The following is a 6,001-nucleotide window of genomic DNA, read 5'->3' on the forward strand; positions in this document are numbered from 1 at the left end:
CACCAGGGCCCCCGGGGCCCCCCAGGTCCTCCGGGACCACCAGGGCCCCCGGGACCACCAGGCAGCTGGGGAGCCAGGAGCCCACCCGGGCCCGCCGCCCTCCCCGAGGGATCAGAGAACAAGGTGAGCACCGGGGTGGGGGGCATGGGTGGGCGACGCCGGGGCTGGTAGGTGATGCCAGCACTGGCTGCGGTGTCCATCCCCGGCTGGACTGGCAGGGATGGGGAGGGCTGGGGCACGGGAGTGTGGGAGTGGGCAGCCCAGGGGAGGGGGACCAAGGGATGGACCATACGCATCTGTTCACCAACTCTGCTCTCTCTTCCCTCTCTCCCTCCAACCCGACACGCAGCTAGGAGCATCCAGCCCTGCGGGGAACCCAGGACCCCCAGGCCCCCCTGGGCCGCCTGGCCTGCCCGGACCCCCTGGCTACCCAGGCCACGAAGGCCCCCCAGGGACCCCCGGGCGGGAGGGGCAGCCGGGACCCCTCGGTCCACCAGGGGCTGTGGGACCACCCGGTTTCCCCGGGGCTGAGGGACCTCCAGGGTCTCCAGGCTTGGCTGGGCCAGACGGACCCCCGGGGGCACCAGGGCTCCCAGGCCCACAGGGTCCCCCCGGGGTACCTGGGCACGAAGGACCCCCCGGTCCTGCAGGACCTGTGTCGCTCCCTGGCAAACCAGGGCTCCGAGGGGAGCCGGGATTCCCCGGGCTAAAGGTAAGCGGGTCCCAGCCCCGCTTGTCCATGGCCCTGGGGCCAGAGCAGAGCCAGCGGGGTGGGCACGGAGCAGCTGGGCTCAGCGGCCCCTTGCTCTGCCCTGGCAGGGAGCAGCCCCCAGCACCGAGCCCATCAGAGGGGCTCCGGGGCTGCCCCAGCCCTGCTGCTGCAGGGCCCGGGGGGACGCAGGGTGCTGAGCCCCCGTGCTCACCACCCCGCACACCGTGTGCCGGCAGGGTGAGAAGGGCGAACACGGACTGCCGGGCATGCCGGGGAGCCCTGGCCGGACGGGAGAGACAGGCTCCCCAGGCATGCCCGGTCCCATGGGGCCACCAGGGCCACCGGGAGACTACAGGGTGAGTAGGGGGTCCCAGGGCTGTGGGTGCTCGGGGGTGGGGAGCAGCCCCCGCGCTCACCCCGGTACGTCCTCTCCTTCCAGTGCGACTCGCGCCACGCGGGGCACCGCGGATCCACCGGGCCACCGGGCCCCAAGGTGAGCTGGGGGAGCAGGCACCGCGGGTGGTGGGTGTTGGCAGCGAGGGCACGGGGACAGCATCGGCTGTGGCCGCTCCCCGGTGCCGGTGCCAAGACCAAACAGCCCCATGGCCCCGTGAAGTGAGGCACAGCGCTGTGCCGGGGGGCCGGGACCACCGGCACCGGGGCACTGACAGGACCTCTCCGCTTTCCTTCCAGGGAGAAAAGGGCGACCCTGGAGAGCGGGTTTGTAGCTGCGGGCATGGGCGCTGGGGGAGCTGGCGGGGGGGTCCCATCCCCACAGCCTGGGTGTGAACCCCTGAGCCCCATGTGCTGTCTCTGCTCCCCCCCCACCGCCCTCCCCGTGCCAAGGCAGCACCAGCCTTCGCCTCGCCCCGGCGGCAACGCCAGAGTCCCCAAACGGGCTGGGACATAGGGGGGTGGCAAGTCACACCGTCCCCTGCAGCATATGCAAATGCACGCGTGCACACACCCGTGCATGCAGGGAGAGCACACACGTGTGCGCACCCATGCAAGCACGCAGCATGCCCGTTCACGCACACAGCACACAGCCCCATCCCCACCACCCAGCACAGGCTCTAATCGTGCCTCTCTCTGCGGCTCACCCAGGGGTGCTGCTACGGGGAACACGGGTGCAAACCAGGCCACATCCCCTTCCCCAGCACCGGCAGCCAGTCGGGCTCCTGGGTGCCCATCAGCGGGTACCAAACGGTGAGTCCTCAGGGCTTGTGGGGCCCCATCATGGCAAGGGGTGCCCGGGGACCCCAGCCTGGCCTTGGGGACCCTGCTGCGGGAGCCCAGGCAGCTCTGCGTGCCCCACGCTGCGGCTCACCCCACCGGCAGCCCCACAGGGCTCATAGCCCCAGCTGGGATGGAGGGATGGAGGATGGAGAGGGGGAGGATGGGGATCAGTCTCAATCTTTTCTCTCTTTCTCTGCAGGGTGGCAAAGAGGAGCCGGAGATTTATGGAGCGATCATCCCCCATGTGAGAGACACTGCCTGGCTCGCGTCCGCGCGCTGCCCTGGCCCGGGGAGGTTCAGCCCCGGGAGGGGAACAGAGTGGGAAGGATGAGGGACAGCAACGGGGTGTCTTATAGCTGCCCCCCAAAAGGCAGCACCAAAATAGCCCAGTCCAATCTCCACACTGCTCTACCACAGGGTCTTCGAGGTCCCCCCGGGAACCCCGGCCCCCCTGGGCCCCCCGGCCCCCCCGGAGCACCAGGTCTTCTCTACCTCAACGTAAGGCCCAGCACGGGCTGTGCACATGCCTGTGCCAGAGCACGCACACGTGTGAGCGTGCACAGCACGAGAGGCTCCCCACAAACCTGCCTGCCTTTGCTTACAGAGGGTTTACCCCATCCGTGCCCAGCTGCCCTGCAAGCAGCCGGTAAGCCACAGCCTTGCTGTCCCCGAGAGAGACCCTGTCGCCTTTCCATGCACCGGGAAGGGCGTCCCTGTGCTCAGCAGCAGTAACGGGCTCCGCTTGCCTTCGCAGGCAGCTGCCGATGCACGCTGGGCAGCAGGTAAGGGCATTTCTCAGGTGTTTCGGGAGCTCCAACCTCCTTGGAAACACCTTTTTGTGAAGTCTTGCCTCCCTTCCTGGGCGCCAGGGCCGTGCCACCCTGCACAGGTCCCCGGCACCGCAGCTGGCTCTCCCACATGGCTCCCACTGCCACTGCATCCCTGCGGGGCCGGCTCCCACGGGAGCATCTAGCCCCTGCACCGGGGCGCCTTGTGATCCCCCACCCTCTCGGGGCTTTCCAGATGCTGACATCCCTCGGACGGAGCCGCCGGACTCCCACGCCGATCTCCAGGTGCGTCCTGGCTGCAGCCGCGGGCAAGCCCCCCAGCCTGTCCGGCTGCCCCGTGCGCCGCAGCTGGGCCGTGAACCTCTCCGTCCCCCCCAGCGCCAGACGTGGGTCTTCCGGACCAAGGAGCTGATGCTGAAGTCGGGTGGTGCCGTGCCTGAGGGGAGCCTGGTCTACGTGCGGGAAGGGAGCAGCGCCTTCATCCGGACCCCCGCTGGCTGGAGCCGCCTCCTGGTACCGTGCACTAAGGACGTCCCTCGGGGTCCCTTGCAGGGAGGGGACACCAGGCTGGATTTGACGTTGGGGCAGCAGAGCCCGGGGAAGGAGCCGGTTCCCCCCTAACCCCTCCTTGCATTGAGCAGCTGGAGGATTCGGAGTCGGTCTTCGCCGGTGACGACCCTTCCGCCTCCACCCCACGGTACCAGGTGAGGGGTGCGAGCAGCCACCGGGTCTGCTCGCATCCCACCGAGGGGACAGAGCCCTCCTTTGCCGGCCAGAGCGGGGGACAGGCCCCCGCGGGACTGTCCTCTCCTTTCCATCCAGGAGGCAAAGCAGGTGCAGATGAGAGGTCCTGACACTGGGCCGCCCGCGCTGGCCCCGACAGACTCACTGGTGAGCGCTGCTGCAGGTCCGGCCGCGCCGGGAGGGACGTGCCGTGGAGACAGGCTGTTGGCAGGGCAGCGCCGGCCCGGCACACGCAGAGTCTGGGGTCCTGTTGGGATGGGGAGGGTGCTGCACCCATGGCACCCATGGCACAGGGATGGGTGTCCCCAGGCTGACCTGAGCTGCGTTATTGCAGGTCCAGAAGGAGGAGGGACAAGGGCTGCCCCAGATGCTGCCAACCACCATCGCCCCACGGATCCCCTCAGTAAGCAATGCCCCACTCCCTGGCTCCGGGGCTGGCAGACGGGTGGCCCGGCCACGGGAGAGGTGCCCAGGGGACCCCTCCGTGCCCGGCTGGCATCGCCGGCAGCTCGCACCCTCCTGGGAAGGGGGGAGCAGAGACCTCGACGCCTGGCCGTGCCCAAGCCTGCCCCTCACCATGCCTCCCCTCCCCAGCTCCGCCTGGCCGCCCTGAACGTGCCCCTCGCCGGTGACATGAGCGGGATCCGGGGTGCCGACCTGCAGTGCTACCGGCAGTCCCAGGAGGCTCGGCTCTTCGGCACTTTCCGGGCGTTCCTGTCGGCCCCCACCCAGGACCTGGTCTCCATCGTCAAGAGGACGGACAGGACCCTCCCTGTCGTCAACCTGAAGGCAGGTTCCCCTGTCCCCTGTGGGGGCTGCTGGCGGCAAAGCCCCGCGGCCCCCGGTGAGCCTCGGTGGGGGGAGCCTTGCCCAGTCCTGCACTGGGGCTGCCGCACCCCCGCCATGCTCAGCGCTTGTGTTTTGAGGAGGCGGGAGGAACCCAGAGCAAGTTATTGCCCACATGTGGTCGGAACAAGGGCATTGCCCTGGCCCCCCAGCCCCCAGCCCCCGGCCCCTGGCTCAGCGCCGCCACATGTGCCCGCAGGGCCAGCTGCTGGCCAAGTCCTGGAGCTCCCTCTTCGAGGGCCAAGCCGGTGCCGCCCCGCGGGGCCCCATCTACTCCTTCAATGGGCGCAATGTCCTGACAGATCCCCTCTGGTGAGTTCGGCCATGGGGCGGGAGCCGGCAGGGCGTCCCCGAACAAACGCACCCGTGCCAGGAACCGGGGCTGCAGTGGGTCTCCCCCCGCCCCTGGAGCTTGCACAGATCCAGGAGCTGGTGCAAAGAGCCAGAGGTGCCCCAGAGGAGGGTGACCCCCAGCCCCTCTCACCCCCGTCCCCGTCCGCAGGCCCCGCCGGCTGGCCTGGCACGGATCCATGCCACGGGGCAGCCAAGCCCGCCGGTGGGATTGCCAGGGCTGGCGCAGCTCCGGCCCCGGGGAGGGCCTGGCCGTCCCCCTGGGCAAGGGCAGGCTGCTGGCCGGGCAGCGGCACAACTGTTCCGAGGCGCTGGTGGTGCTCTGCGTGGAAGTGGCTTTTCCCTACCGGCACATGTGGTGACCCCGGCACTGCAGCACCGGTGACGCCCAGCCGCACGCCCCAGGCAGCTCCCCGCGTCCTGCGTGGCCGGGGAAGCAGCCCCGGGAGCCCCGTGGGCAGTGCCGGGGGGAGAACTGCAGCGTCAGAACCGTGCAAGAGCACTGAGAGGAAGGACACTGTCCCTGTGGCCAGGTTGTGCCATGCTCGACCCCGGCTGCGCCGTCCCTGTGGATCCCCGTGCCATGGGGCGGCAGGGTGATGCCAGGCTGTGCCCGGCCACCTCCCTGCACCTCCAGCGAAGCAAATGCTGTCACTGCCCCAGAAATAAAGACACAAAAAAGTTGGTGTTTTGGATGACACCCAGTGCTCTGTTATGGAGGGGGACCCTACTCAGGACACCGCCTGCTGCAGCAAGGGGCATGTGGGGCAGCACGCTGCAGCCAGCCCGGGGAACGGGGAGAGGGTCTGGATCCACGTGTGGGCTTCAGCCCCATTGGGATCAGCACAAATGGAGCGGGAGGGGACACCGCAGGGACGGCGAAGTCTCAGGGTTCCATTTCTAGTGATGTCAGTGTCACCGGGCACTGCATTAACAGACCAGCTTCTCCCAGAACGTGGGCAGCAGGCTTTGCCTCTCCCGGAGCGCGGGCACCAGAGTTTGCCTCTCCCGGGTTGCAGGCAGCGGGGTTTGCCCCTCCTGGAGCACCAGCAGCGGATGGCGGCAGAACGCACAAGCAGGCACCGTCACCCTCTCCGCAGAGGAGCGGGCAGGCAAGGGCGTGCGGGCAGGCAAGGGTGTGCGGGCAGGCAAGGGTGTGCGGGCAGGGCTGGGGCATGGGGTTTGGGCAGCAGCAGAGAGATTTGGGTCTCTGCCTGCACATGGCAGCAGCCCCCTGCTCGGGGGGCACGCAGGGGCACGCTCCAGGGCCCGGTGCCTGTTGAAGAGGCAGTAGTGTGCCCCAGCGTCACCAGTGTGTCCTCGG

This window comes from Ciconia boyciana, chromosome 22 (genome assembly GCF_034638445.1).
Source record: "Ciconia boyciana chromosome 22, ASM3463844v1, whole genome shotgun sequence".
NCBI classification, from domain to species: domain Eukaryota; kingdom Metazoa; phylum Chordata; class Aves; order Ciconiiformes; family Ciconiidae; genus Ciconia; species Ciconia boyciana.